This window comes from Odocoileus virginianus, chromosome 10 (assembly GCF_023699985.2).
Source record: "Odocoileus virginianus isolate 20LAN1187 ecotype Illinois chromosome 10, Ovbor_1.2, whole genome shotgun sequence".
NCBI lineage: Eukaryota > Metazoa > Chordata > Mammalia > Artiodactyla > Cervidae > Odocoileus > Odocoileus virginianus.
The window spans coordinates 49,590,125-49,605,103 of NC_069683.1; the positions used below are offsets into that span (position 1 = coordinate 49,590,125).

The following is a 14,979-nucleotide window of genomic DNA, read 5'->3' on the forward strand; positions in this document are numbered from 1 at the left end:
CAACCTCCAAGCCAGAGCCTGCATGACCCCCACCCGCAAAGGGGCAGCTCCTGCCCGCTCTACCGTGTCATTATTCTGCTTTCCAGATGGAGGGTGAGGGGAAGCGGCCCTGAGCAATTAAGTGTCTAGCCTAAGGTCACGGAGCAAGTCAGCGCAGGCCCTCAGAAAGCACCAGGTCCTCCTGCGGATTCAGGCAGCGAGTGGGCAACGTGCCCTCGGGCATCTGCCTCACGGCACCTTCATCTTGCCTGCCTCAGCAGCCTGGGCTGGCTCTGCCACTGCTCCCACACGGCTCAGCCAGCCCGTCACCACCCTGATCTAAGCCTCCCCTGCCACCCCCAGCCTGGGGCCTCTGGAAATCAGGAGACACCTGCCCAGGTAGGTGACGGCTGTCACGAAGCGAGCCCAGAGAGGAGGAGGAGGAAGAGGGGAAGCCGCAGTATCCGGTTTCATCTTTACTTCTCAGCCCACTAATTGGGGCCGTGATGGGAATGTGAGAGAAACAGGCAGAGTCTCACTAGGACGACAGGGCAGCTGTAAGCCCAGCAGATGGGGTGTCATCGGACAGCCTGTTGTTTGAAACTGACCCCCCAGCACCGCCACCTACCACCATCACTCCTCCTCCTTTTGAGAAACTGCTTCCCTGTCACATCAGCTGTGTGATTCTAACAAGATGCTGATATAACCCCAAAGAGCAGAGATGGTGTGCAATCCAGGTCCAGCCAATTACTGTTCCTCATGCCCTTGGGCATAGCGAAGGTTCAAGGATGGGCCTCGGACCATGTCTGGCCAATCACTGTTCTTCCCTGGGATTTCTTCCAGTCCGAGTATTGCAAGGAGGGTGTAGCTAGAGATGGGAACCTTCCCTGACACCTGAAAAAGACCTCTCTGCAGCAGGAAATAACGAAGCCAAGCAGAGACAGGTAGGGTGTAGACGTAGAGAAAAAGAATCCAGGTGACACCATCTGAGTTCCTTAATCCAGTAGAAGCTGAAGTTCTCAGACACATGTGCCAGTAAATTCCTTTGTTAAAATAAGATAATTCAAACTGAGTTTTCGTTAATTGCATCCAAACAGTCCTAATAAATAGAGAGAACCATAGGGCCAACTGTCAAACATAAAACAAGGTGTTTAAGTTGGCATTGAACTCTGACCACAGAGGACAGCAGGCAGCAGGCCTAGAAGAAACTGACTCTGAGCTGCCCCTGCTTTTATTACTTGGGTGATGGGATTTCTTGCTCCTTGAGGTTTTGCCAAAGGGCAGTAGCCCTAAGGGCTCTCTAGTGCCCTATGGAATTGGAAGAGGGAGTGGGTAAGTCTAGCCAAGAGCCAGCCATGGAAGGAACAGGTAGAGTTAGAGCAAAAAAAGGAGAGGGGGAGAGAGAAATCTTCAAAAATGGTGCATACAGATTGAAAACCCCTCCTCTAATTTGAGGCCTGATGAATGGAACTGAAACAACACTCTGCTGCTCACTGAAACTATTCTCTCCAAGGTCAACAATGACAATCTAACTGCTAAATCCTACAGCACAACCTCAGTTGCAATGTGTCCCCACCTGTCTATAATCCTAGAGCACAATTCTTAGTGCTTTCTTTCTTATTTTTAAAAATATTTATTTATTTCCCTGGTGGCTCAGATGGTAAGGAAACTGCCTGCAATGCAGGAGACCTGAGTTCAATCCCTGGATTGGAAAGATCCCCTGGAAGAAGGCATGGCAACCCACTCCAGTATTCTTGCCTGGAGAATCCCATGGACAGAGGAGCCTGGCGGGCTGCAGTCCACGGGTCACAGAGTCGGACATGACTGAGTGAGTAACACACACACACACATTTATTTATTTATTTGGTCTTAGTTGCAACATGTGGGATCTCTAATTGTGACATAAGAATCCTTCATTGTGGCGTTCAGGATCTTTGATCTCAGTTGCAACATCTGAGATCTTTAGTTGTGGTATGTGGGATCTAGGCCCCTGTTCGGGGAGCGAACCTGGACCCCCTGAATTGGGAATAGGGAGTCTTAACCTCTGGACCATCAGGGAAATTCTAGTGTTTCCTTCTTTAAATGCCCCTCTCCCTTGAATTGCAGACTCTGTGCTAACCTAATCCCCATAGTGCCAGGACCATTCTTGTGTCTCCAAGGATGGCTGGCTTTTCTTCTCCCAACACTAAAGTATAGGCACTGCTCTTTATCCTCCCTTCCAGCCTACGTTTCTGCAGAAACCACTCTTCCTGGGCCAGAATCGCTAGCCCTGATCCCTCTCGAAAGCTCCAATTCCCACTCCTAATTCAAAGACTCGTCACCTTTTATCACATCCAGAGCCTTCCCTGAATTTCTCGGTACAGGGAGTGGACCCACAGTTTCCCCAGTAACTCAGGTTCCAAACTTGAGAGCCAGCAAAGACTCTTTTCTTCCCTCCGACCTGCACAGCAGGTCATCCTGGTCTGTAATTTCGTCTACGAATGTCACAGCCTTCTTCCCAGGCTCTTTATTTCTCACTGTTAGTTCCTTAATGTCCTTATCACCTTGTACCTAGACTTTTGCAACAATCTTTTTTTTTGCTCTAGTCAAACATTTTATTCAACAAGCATTTATAGTACAGGGTGCCTTTTATCGACCAAACCCTGTGCAATCTTCACATTCTCTAGTGCAATCTTCACATTCTCTAATTCTTTCCAAACACTACAACCAAATTCATCTTCATCAAGTACTACTTTGGTCACATCATCCTGGGGCGCTAAAGCCTTCAATGGCTCCCCATTGCCTGCTGAGTTCAGCCCCCATTCATCAGTCTGTCATTCAAAGTCCTCCATAATTTGTCCCCAACCTACCTTTCTGGACTTATTCCCTACTATTTCCTCTACATAGACCTTATATTCCAGTCAACCTGATCTATTTATTTTTCCTTAAACAAGCATTGCAATTTTCCACTTCTGAGTTTTTGCCTATTCCATTTCCTCTGCATGAAAGTGCCCCCCACTTGGCCTGTGTCTGCTCTTATTCATGTCTCAGAGCTCAGTTCAAACATGATCACCATCTCCTCTTAACACATCTGCCAGAAGTGATTGCTCCACCCTTTAGAATCCTGTTTTTAGCATTTGGATTTGATGCTTTGCATTGTGGATCAGTGACCTGTGTTCTGATTCCCCATCATCAGAGTTCTTACCTGAAGCATCTGTATGAGAATCACAAAGGGGCTTGCTAGAAATACAGGCTCTGGGGACTTCTGAGGGTCTAGTGGTTAAGACCCTGTGTTTCTAGTGCAGGGGGTACAGGTTTGATCCCTGGTCAGGGAAGCTAAGATCCCACACTCCGTGTGGCATGGCAAAAAGACAAAACAGGCTCTGGCACCATGCCCAGAGAACCCACATTCTCAGCATGTACCCCAATGATATTCTTGTGCATTCAGATCTGACAGCAGCAGCCCTGTGAGACTGTAATTTCCCCAAGGGTAGGGACCACATCTCACCTGGCTGCATAAACATCAACACACCTGGAAACTCAAGTGGAAGGGAAGCTCCGAGATCACTGAGTTCAAACACCAGTCCAGTGCTTGACTATCCTCTCAACATCCCTAATAAGTTAAAATTTACTAAACTTTTCTAATAGCCCAAGTTTTACAAAGAACGTTCATCAGTGTTTAGTCTGATCACTGCGGAGAGCCTACTTTATTAGGAGAACCTAGCTCAAGACTCAGAAGAAATCTGTCTCTAATATTGGTACCTTAAATGGTTGTAGTTTTCATGAGAAACTTAGATTCATTTTTGTCTCCTGAATACCAAATTCTGTAATTGATCTCATTCCCTTTTTGTGTTGACCATGGGATACCCGTGGTAAAATCCATGGCCACCACCAGCAGATGGATGGGACTTTATTATCCCACAGGGAGCCTCACATTTGTCTCATCACCTTCTCCTAACCCTGTTTTACTTTTGCATCTTCTTTTTTCAAACCAATTTTTTACTTTATCTTGCCATATCATTTGCATCTTTGCAAACTGTTTTAAATCCTTTGGTAAGAAGACAGTTATAAATAAATAAGATAAATTCCTGAATCTATGGATGTGCAAATGCTTTCTGATTTTTTTTTTAAGATGAGGAGAGAAATTGGGTTGAACGATGAATCTTTGGATTGGCACTTCTGACAGAAAGCAGGGCCAGAAAGAACATATGGAGTAAGTGATGCTCTAAGGTCAGAGTTGTAAAAAATTAGGACTTGCAGAGAAAACATGGATTCAGAAAGGATGATGAAGTTTTAGAACAGGAAGAAATGAGAGTGGTTTTAGAGTATAGTCATAAAAGGCAGAAAGCAAGGAAAAGCTTTTAGAGCAGGAAGAAGTAGTTAAAACAGGGGCAGTTACAGAGAACTAACCGTGGGGTCTTTATACCCAGAGAACGGAGGTCCTAATGCATTGTAGTTCTGAGGCTCCAGTACAGAAGGACTCCTGGTGGGTTCAGAAGGCTGTGTGGAGGAATGAACTTAGGGTCCAGGGAAAAAAGACCTTACCTTTCCCATGATTAAGAAAACTAAAGAAATGCCTCTGGGCTAGAATTGGAGGTTGAAATAAGAGTAAACAAGAAGAGTCAGAAACAATAATAGAAATCTGTCCCACATTGAAGGCATGCCAGATGAATTGAATATGTGTGCCTGCAACTTTGGTATATTGAGGTCCATCTCAGTATAGTTATAAACTGTGGGCAGTTTAAGTACTAGAGTTGAGGTGGAGAGAGGGAGCAAAGCAGTTATAGGAGAAACTTTTTTTTTAATTGAAGTATAGTTGATTTACAATACTGTGTTAGTTTCAGGTGTACCAGTGAAACAATTCATTGATATATATGTGTGTGTGTGTGTGTGTGTGTGTATGTATATATACATATATATATATATATATATCTCAATATGCCATGCTGAGTCACTCAGTCATTTCTGCACTATTTGTGATCCTTTGGACTGTAGCCCATCAGGCTCCTCCGTCCATGGGATTTCCCCGGCAAGAATACTGGAGTGGGTTGTTATTTTCCTCCTCCACGGGATCTTTCTGACCCAAGGGTTAAAACCGCATCTCCTGCATTATACATATATTTTGCAGATTATTTTCCTTTATAAGTTATTATAAGATATTGACTGTAGTTCCCTGTGCTGTACAATAATTCCTAGTTGCTTGTTTATTTTATGTACAGTAGTTTGTTAATCCCATACTCCTAATTTATCCCTCCTCCTCCCTTTCTTAGGAGAAAGTCTTGACTTCAGAAGGGCAGAGAGTGTCAGACTATCATCTGTGTAGCATGGAAGATGCCTGGCCCATGGCCTACACTCCCACAGATGCTGGTAACTGCTAAACACCTTTGGGCTGCCCCAACTCAGGATCACAATGCTTCAAGCAGGCACCTCAGTGGGTATAAACTAGTCTTCATAAGAGTGTCTGATTCCAGCTCACAATCTAGGGCCCCAAAATATCATCAAACATAAGAAAAGAGAAAAATATTTATTGAATGGTTGTTCCTTTTTTTCATTCAATACTTATTAAATATTTAATGATTACTGAGCACTGCAGTAGGGAATGGAGATGTAAAAGATACTAACACATACTTCTTGCCCTTAATAAGCTCCAAGCTCAGGGAGAAAATCTACGTGTAAACAAAGTACTACAATGTGTAGTATGATTAATGCCAGAGTTGTGCAAAATTCTACAGTATAGATAAGATCACAGAGGATGAAACAATTAACCCTGCCCTGGGAAGGTAGAGAAAGGGGGCATATTTATCCAGGGTTTTGAAGGATGAGTAGGAGTTGTACAGATAGAATAGAGGGAACAGCAAACATCACGGTACAAAGGCCGGAAAAAGAAGGGGATGTTTTTGAAACTCTGAGAAGTTTGAAACAATTAGAATAGTGTGGAATAAGAGTAGCAGGAGATGTGACCAACTTTGGAGCTGGACTGTGATGTTTCCTAATATGATATCCGAGAGTTTAGACTGTCTTTCAGGCAGAACAGTAATCTCAGACATGTTTAAAAAAAGAAAAAAAAAAAAGTGACCCTCGAGTAATCAGCATCACCTGCTGGGAAATTTCCAGGATCCTGATATCTCCTGGTGGGGGTCCACCCTGGAGCTATCATCAGAGTGGCAGGCTCCACATGCTTGAGGTCCAAGGGGAGGCAGAGAGGCTTAAAGGGTGCAGGCCAGCTGCAGGGTTAACACTGTGAATGTAGCAGAATGTGCGGGGGAGTCCAGAAGCCCTGTTTTCCCTGGCTGGGAGCCAGGAATGGGCTGAAAACCTCTTGGTTCTGAAGCCCTAGTGTGGGCCTTCAATCCTTGGGTCCAGTTACTTTGCACAACAGCAAGAGTGAATTCGCATGCCAGGGAAAAATGAAAGGCTGTACTTCCTCCTTGGAATCAAGTTGTTATTGTTCAAATGCATTATTAATGACCAGGGCTGCAATCATTTATAACACGGTCATCACAAAAGCAGCTGTTACCATTTACACATAGCTCTCTGCGAGTGTGTTATTAAGGTAATATTTTACCATGCATGCGACTTGCTCAGGGGCTGCATGCCTAATGCTCAGCTTGAACAGATCCCCCACTCCCTTCTCAGAAGTAATCACTCCTTCCCTTTCTTTATGGAGACGCCAAATGCCAGGGAACAGAGGCAGGAAAAAGATGAAAACAGGAAGCCTTGAAGAATGGAAGCAGAAACGCAGGCCATGTTTCCCCACCCCCACCCCCATCCTTTTCTCCTCCCCTGCCTTTTTTTTTTCTTTTGAATGAAAAATAAAAATGCAGAAAACCTCAGGAGCCTTGTAACTTCCCAATTTTTGTTTAAAAATAAACCCACTGTCGCGGCTGTCACCACTCTTGTCTGCAGAGCGTGAGTTCCAACCCCACAGCCTAATATTTATATACAAGAAAGTAAATGCTCTAAAGAGAACAAATAAATCAACTTAGATTCTGCAAAAGGAGTCTAGAATTTGCCAAGAAGGAGAATTTGGCTGCCAGCATAGTCCTTGGAGGACCCTACCAGCCAGTGGCCCCACGGTGACAAAAGGTCCTGGGGACAGGTACAGAAGAGTGGGGGGAGTGTGTGTGGCCTCCCCAGGCAGGGCGAGCCTCCGAGCCTTTCTTACTCCAATAGGACGGATCTGAACATCTGCATCCAGGGTGCTAGAAGCACTGGTTGGGAACAGCCAGGCCTGATCGCAAGACTCAGGAAAGAATTCAGACAGCAGGGAAAATTGTAGAGGGGAAAATTGCCCCACACCCTAGGTGCAAAATAGGGACTGAAAATGCCTAACTTGCCTGAGATTTCACCTGATCACTGATAAGGTAGCCTCTTCCCCGTTTCTAGCCAGGAAAATAGGGGCATCATGAGAAGACCTGAGGTGTGACCCTCACGGCTGATGGTTGAGTGCATGATGAAGGGGTAGGTCACCCAACAAATGGAATACAGGGGCCAGAGTGGTTCTACACACTGGGAGAAAGCTGACTGAATGGCACAGACCTCATCTGATCTGAGAGATCATGGAAATTTGATGAAGGTCAAGAGCTGGAATAGAAGGTTAGCTTGGCGAACAGGAGAATAGCAGCCTGTGCAAAAATTCTGGGGCAAGAGGAAGACTGGATTAAGGAACTGAGGGAAGAGCATATGCTGTGACTTGAGAGGTGAGGGGAGAATAGTGCATGATAAGACCAAGGAAATAGTCTGACCAGCTTGTGCACAGCCTTGGTAAGGATTATGATCTACAATTTAGGAGCAATGGGAAACCAATGCAAGATTTCAACCTAGAAGGACAGCATGGCCAAAAAAATTGCTCTTGGACCACAGGATGGAGAACAGACTGGAGGGTCAGCCCGTGTGAGGTAAGTACAGAAGCTGTAACCAGCGGTTACATCACCAAAGGTGTTGGCCAAGGGAAAAGGAAAACAAAGAAATAATGTGGGAGTCAAATCAGCAAGGACATGGTGATCAATTGGATGACGGTTTCAGAGGGGGAGGAGGGCCCCAGTTTTCCAGCCTGTGTGGACAGAATCCCAGCCTTTCTGCACGTGTAGAAAGAGAACAGTGGGGGAGGCCAAGACTGAAGACAGGGATTCCAATTTTGAAAATGTTGAGTTAGAGGCAGCTCTGAGATAGCAAAGTGGAACTTCCAAGTACACCATTGGAAAGACAGCTGCAGGGAAGACAGAGAGGTGTGGAATGGAGGCCCACGAGGGAGACAGTGCACAGAGATGATGACTGAGGCCAGTCCCACAGGAAATCAACTTTGGATAGAGTATGGAATCAGAAGAAACAAGGGCCAAGTCTTGAAGAGTAGGGATGGCAGGAAAGGATGAGCCCAAAGAAGAGATGGCAAAGACCCTAAGAAGGAGAAAGAATCCAAGTGAACACAGCATCACAGGGAACAGGGGCAGAGTGTGCTTCAACTAGAGAGAGAGATCAAAGGGGTGAACTATCACCAAGAGGTCAAGGGAAACAAGGGGCAAAAAGAAATCCACTAGACAGATACAACAACCCCAACCAGTGACTCAGGCCATGGCCTAATCTGCTGCGTATCAAGGCATTCAACACAGTGACCGGCACATATATATGTGTGCTTAGTCGCTCAGTCGTGTCCGACTCTTTGTGACCCCGTGGACTATAGTACTGGAGTTGGTAGCCTTTCCCTTCTCCAGGGGATCCCCCCAACCCAGGATCAAACCCAGGTCTCCTGCACCGCAGGTGGATTCTTTATCAGCTGAGGCACAAGGGAAGCCGGACAGGCACATAACCTGCCCTCTATAAATCTTGGCTCTTGTTAAATTCCCTCTCTCAGGTCTTTAAATCCAATATTCTCCTATTCTGTTGAAGCGGGGGGTGGGGGCAGGGTGGGAGGAGACATAGGCTAACATTTTAACAGGAGAGCTTTAAGATTAAACCCAAAGAATTTCCCGACAGGAAGGCCTGTAAAACACCCATAAAAGCTGTTAAAGAAGATGATAGAATCCTGGATGAAATTAGGGTCAGAGCAGATTCCTACATGTCTGGGACAGGCTGGACACAGCCCTTTCTTGAAGCGGAGGACAAATCCAAATCTCAAGACAGGTCAGTTCTTCTCTAGGTGGCCCCCTGCTTCCTCCCCTGCCCCCAAGGAGATGTGAAGGGGAGCCTTTTCATTTCAGTAGGCTGGAGCCCAGGTTAGCACGACCAGGGCCACCAGCAGAAAGAACCCAGAGGACAAGCACTGAAAAAAGAGGCTTGAAGGGTCACTGCGTGGCCAGGATTACAATGTAATGCCAGGCCTCGGGTCAGTAATGGGGAGATATTAGTCATCCCTTCAGACCTCGGCTCCATTATTTTTGCCGGAAATGTGAGAATAGCTCTCACTAATAACGTGTGGAATCACTTCCAACTATTTGCCTTTCAAGTCAGCCTCCTCAGGTCGGGTGACATATCTCGTTTAACAGGGGGTGCCATTAGAGAGAAGATTTAACGTGCGGCTAAAAGCATTTGTAGCGGGAGCTGTGGGTGGGTTCCTTTTTAAGCTTCTGTGGCTGGTAACTTGTGTCTCTTCCCTCCGTGCTGTTGGGTTTTGTTACCGGAGCCTTTTTCTTTTCTGAAGGAGGTTGGTCATTAACCCTCCCCTGCCCAGAGCGGCCCCTGGCATGGCCAGGGCAGGTTGAGAGCAGAATTAGAAAGCTTGCCCACCAACAGTGAAGCCTGCAGGAGGCTCCTAGGGCTGGCAGGATTACTCCAAGCATCTCTCCATCTTTATGCACCTACCCCTCATCCTGTTTGAATGACCTGGTGTCTCCTTACCCTGACCTCTTGCGGAAATATCACAGCTTTGCAAACAGAGCCACAAATGCACTGGCCCATGGAATTTGTATATCTACCCACAAAATGAATCATGCCTTTTGCCATGCACTGACGGGCCCAAAAGTCATGCCAAGAATTGCAGGAAGGAAGGGGTGAGACTCTAGAAGAGGAACTTGTCACTTGATTGAACTTTCTCTTTTTTACTGAGACTTAATTTTTTTTTCCCTGAAGGTAAGGAGCCTTTCAGACCCTGCCTGAGCTTCTTAAATCTTTGCCTCCCTTCCCAACTCCTGGAGTCCTGACCTCTTGAGCCTCAGATTCTCCATCGGAAAGATGGAAACAGTAACTGTCACCTATCAAAATAGAGGCTGTAATTAAAAACATTGAGCACAGAGCTAAACCTCTATCAGTTATATCTCTTTTGGCGACAGGTTACAAAGGATCAAATCCCCAACCAAAGTGCCTAAACAAAGAGGGAATGTATTGGGTGGTGTACCTGACAAGCCCAGAGCTGAGCCTGGCTTCAGATACACAGAGGGGCACTTGGGGGCTGTCCCCAGGACAGAGTTTCTCACTCAATAGTCCCTTCCTCTGTCCTCGTTCCATGTCATGCAAGACCTGGTGGCAGCAAGATGGCAGCAGCTGCTTCAGAATGGCACCCTCAGGATCCCAAGCCCAACAGAGCAGGAGCTGTTCTTCCCCCCAAGGACCCACCTGAGTCCTGAGCGGGACACACGTCATGTGAGTTAAGTCATTCCTGAGCCAATCACCATGCCCTTGGACTTGCAATGTGATCACCGGTAAACTCCACCTGGAGGGGAAGAATGGAGGTGGGAGGGAGCCCTACCTATGTCAAAGCACTGGGAGTTGCATAAAAGATGTTTTCCCAAAGGAAATTTATATCATTACCAAAAAAAAAAAAAAGAAGAAGAAGCAGGCAGGGAGGACATGAGAGGTCCAAATATAGAATTATTCACTGCAAATAATAATTTTCCATCCTGCTCTGTGTGTAAGAAAAGGATTATTTGATAGAAATGTGTACTAAAGGAGAGCTCCATGAGGTTCTCCCCCTCCCCCTGAAAAAAAAAATTATTCAGCAAAGAATCTCCTTCTCCATATACTAGTAATATATTGATTGCACCCTTCATGGCACTTTTCTCAATCTGCCTTCTATTCTTACTCCAAGCGTCTATCTGCTCCATCGCAACAGAGCCTCTCGAGATAAAGGATTAGGTCTTATTCACCTCCATACCCCTCACAGCACCAAGAGCATAAGGGGACATCCACTCACATAGGAGACGATTCCAGACCCACACTGGCTCCCAGTGTCTGGCTCACTTCTCTTTTCCCCTCCCTGATCATTGCCTCTGTGTGGGGGGAGACTCATAGAGACTAAAGGCCCCAGTGAACTCAAGGCAAAATGCACCCTGAAGCCCCCTCTTCTGCTAGAAGGTGCTTCTACTACAGTTTCTCTCATACTGTAGCTCAGATGGTTTTCTAGATTCCCCACTACAGAGAAAACTCTCTGGGAGCAGACAGGATCTTATCTTTCCATTTTCTCTATCCTTGGTACCTGGAACAGCATCCGGCACAAAGAAACCGCCCTGGTAAGTGGTGTAGCTACCCCAGATCTCACTCACCATCACCCCCAGAATCTCAAGAAGGGCTTCGTGGTCAGAGCTACAGAAAAGGCAGGTACCCTTCCAGGTGAGGGGTTACAGAGCTGGAGGAACACACAAACCACGGAAACAGAATAGGCAGTAGGACTCACTGTCATTCCTGCTCTCTGTCCAGCTGGAGCAGACACAGAGGGTGCAAGGAACCCAACAGGCTACAGGACGTAAACTGAGCTAATGGGAAAGTGGGTGAGGTGGGGGGGTGTGACTTGATGCGTGATCAGGTTGGGATCCATGTGGAAGGGGGGAGGCCAAATGATTAGTGAGGAGCTGGCAGTAGAAACCCTCAAAGGCAGGTGGATAACACGGCTATGGGTTTGGGTGGTCATCCTGGTCAGAACAGGACCCCAGTGGCGTCAGGAAGCCGAGAGGAACAGGCTCAGCTCCCTGGGATGGGGGTGGCAAAGGGTCAGAGAGGAGGTCAGTCCCAGCACCTGTCGGGTGAGACTGAAGCTCTGGGGCAGGAGAGCTGAGAGGGAAAGTAAACAGAATCCCAGTGGCATGAATCAGACACTTTAGTAACAATCAAGGGAAGGGTGTTTGTTCCCCAGTGAACTGGATCCTGGGCCTGTGGGCAGACATCTGAGCACAGCAGTGCCCCTGCCGGTAAGATGGAGATGCTGGTACCCGGCCCCAACTCCCCCCTCACCCCAAGCCCAGTTAAGGCATGATGCACCTTAGGAGAAGGCCTGGGTGACTGCGCCCTGCGGGGCTGGGGAAGGCAGGACTGACAGGCTGGCCCGTGTCAGAAAGGCTTCCTGGCAGACTCCCAGGCTGAGTGTGTGTCCAGGGCCAGGGACTGAGCCACTGCCAGCAGCATCTGACCTCACGGATCCCCCTAGTCAACAAGGAGCAAAAACAGGAGGCTCCAGAGGCTCCCTCAGCTTTAGAGAAAGCTCTGCAAACAAAACTCAGTTTTTAGGGGTTAATCCGCAGCCCCAGGAGGAGGTGGGGGCCTCCTCTGCAGGGCAGAGCCAGCAAGTGGGCTGAAACTAAAGGAAAAGCACAGGCTGCCGGCCTGAGATTAGCCTGGCAGCAGCTCCAAAGGCCGACCCTTCAATCGCCGGGCGTGTCTGAGCCCTCAAACGCGCCGGCCGCCTCCCACCAGCCCAGCTAATGGGACTGAGCTGCGGAGGCCACCTGTCTCCCAGCTGATGTTGATGGTTTGCTGCTCTGAATCTCAGTTCCCCAGCAACCACTGGACCCCGGACTCCACCTAGTCTATGGGGCTGACCCCTTGCATGTTTTCTCAGCACCCACATGGGCACAGCATCCTACCTCCTCATTCCCCTGCCTCCCGCCATTCTGACCAGCCCCAGGGTGAAGGGGTGGGGCGCCAGGCTCAGTCAGCCCTTTGCCCAGCCAGTGATTTGGGCTATAGATTCTACGCATGGTGGCGGTGCCGTGAAGTAGGGTGCCCAGTGGTGAGAGGAGAGACAAGACACAGTCTACCCTTTCTCCTAAGCCCTGAGGCCCTGTGCATGGGTGCTAAGTGGCTTCAGCTGTGCACGATCTTTGTGACCCTATGCAGGGTAGCCTGCCAGGCTCCTCTGTCCATAGGATTCTCCAGGCAAAAATACTGCAGTCTGTTTCTACCTGCTTGGGAACACAGGGAGCACGGAATCTGAGCAGTTCCCGTCCCCTTTGAGAGACACACACACACACACACACACACACACACACACACAGCCAAAAGTCCCAGGGCAAGGATGGAAACTGAGATTGAAATTTACCATTTGCTCAAGCACAGGACCAAGCTCTGGTTTCTCTGGGTGCCCGATTTCTAAAAGGAAGGGGGGTCTCCTTTGACAGGCCGCAAGGCCCCCATCCCTCGACACCCACCGCCACGCCAGTCCTTGCCTGGTGGGTCCTTGTGAGGACCCCCAGCACGTCTCCGCAAAGGCCCGGAGCAGCCCTGGGAGGGGGTGTGGGCAGGAAAGGTGGTAACGGGCCGGGTGGGTAGCGAGGAGGGGCTGCCTGGGCGCCGCTGTCCCCGAGGACCTCCCCGAAGGAGGGAGAGAAGCGCCGCAGAGGGAAAGGGGAGAACGGGCGCCGGCGCGAACCGGGCGAGCAGCCGCGGCGAGTCTGTTCCTCTCGAACCAGCAGGCGGATCCGCCGGCGCTTCTAATCACCGGCCGCGGCTCGGGCAGCTCGCCGCGCCCCGCAAGCAGTCCCGGGGGCCTTGGTCAGCTCGCGGACACTGACGGCTCTCGGACAGGCGTGCGGGCCCATCCGCCAGCTCCCGGGGCAGCTCCTGCCGCGGCCGCGGTCCCCGGCTGCCTCTTGCTGTAGCGAGCGCCCGGCGGACGCCGCATCCGTCCCGGCGCCGCGACCAGGAAGGTGCGCGGAGAGCCCCTTGCCACCCCGCGCGCCCAGACCATCTGCTCCCTTCACCCGCCTTCTGCCCCCGCCTCCACTCTGGGAGGGGGAGCCCCGCGCGAGCTCAGGCCTCCCCTCGGGGTCTGCGCCCCATCCTGCCGTCACACAGACAGATCGGCTCCCGGGAGGAGCAGGGAGCAGCCGCAGCAGCGAGTCGAAGCCCAAAGAGCAGGTGGGAAGCGAGCTGGGGAAAGGGGCACGGGAAACCGGAGGGAGGTCCCTCGGCATCCTCGGGAGGGGACAGGAACTAACTCCCGCGTCTAGTCCGGCATCCCCATCTGCTCCCAGTCTCTGAAAAGACAGCCGATTATCGGCAGCCCAGAACGGGCCACTCTCCTCTCTCCCGGCTCCCAGCTCGCTAACCTTGTTGGACCCCCTGCGTCCTGCTCCTCCCCTTGGCTATGGGCAGCTATGGCCTCTTGTGCCCCTAATTCCGAAGGCTGGCGTCCGTGCTCAGAGTTCCCAGGGGGTGCAGATCAGTGATGTCCCACACGGTTCTTGACAAGGACAGATAGATGCTTTCTCAAGCTTGTGTTAAGCACAGCTTCTACCTAAACGCCTCTTTCCACCTTCCCACCAGATTGCCTGGCCTCAGCTGCTCTGAAGAAATAAAGGCACCACAGCAATATTAGCCAGGTCTCCCCGCTCTTGAGGAAGGCCCCGGGGCACCCATCTTTAAGGACACTACCTTATGCTTGGAGTCGGTCCATCCCACCCCAGCAGCTCCCCGGCCTGGAGGACTTACCTGGTCACTGCAGTCAGCAGGGACTCCCCTCACCTGCGCACTGAGGGTCAGCTGCACCCAAGGCCATGCTTGCTTGGAGAACAAGAACTCCTTGTTCTCCAGGAGTTTCAAGTGCCTGTGTTTGACTCCCCCGGGGAAAGATAAGGTCCTCACATGCAGTTACTACTGCTTTGCTTGTTTTGATTCCCATGAAGCTGAACTTAGATTGATGTAGCGTAAAGTGAAAGTGAAAGTAAAGTCGCTCAGTAGTGTCCAACTCTTTGCGACCCCATGAACTGTAGCCAGCACCAGCTTTCTCTGTCCATGGGATTTCCCAGGCAAGAGTACCGGAGTGGGTTGCCATTTCCTTCTCCAGGGAATCTTCCCAGCCCAGGGATCGAACCCAGG

General features: G+C 49.5%; 1 long non-coding RNA gene across 1 annotated transcript in view; it reads right to left on the reverse strand.

Moving 5' to 3' along the window:
- LOC110139686 (uncharacterized) overlaps nucleotides 1-10,763 on the reverse strand; it is a 40,494-nt gene extending 29,731 nt beyond the window's left edge. Inside the window, exon 1 of the long non-coding RNA XR_011490013.1 lies at nucleotides 10,507-10,763. This is a non-coding gene — a long non-coding RNA (uncharacterized lncRNA). The remainder of the gene's footprint in view (nucleotides 1-10,506) is intronic.
- Between the last annotated feature and the right edge of the window lie 4,216 nt (nucleotides 10,764-14,979).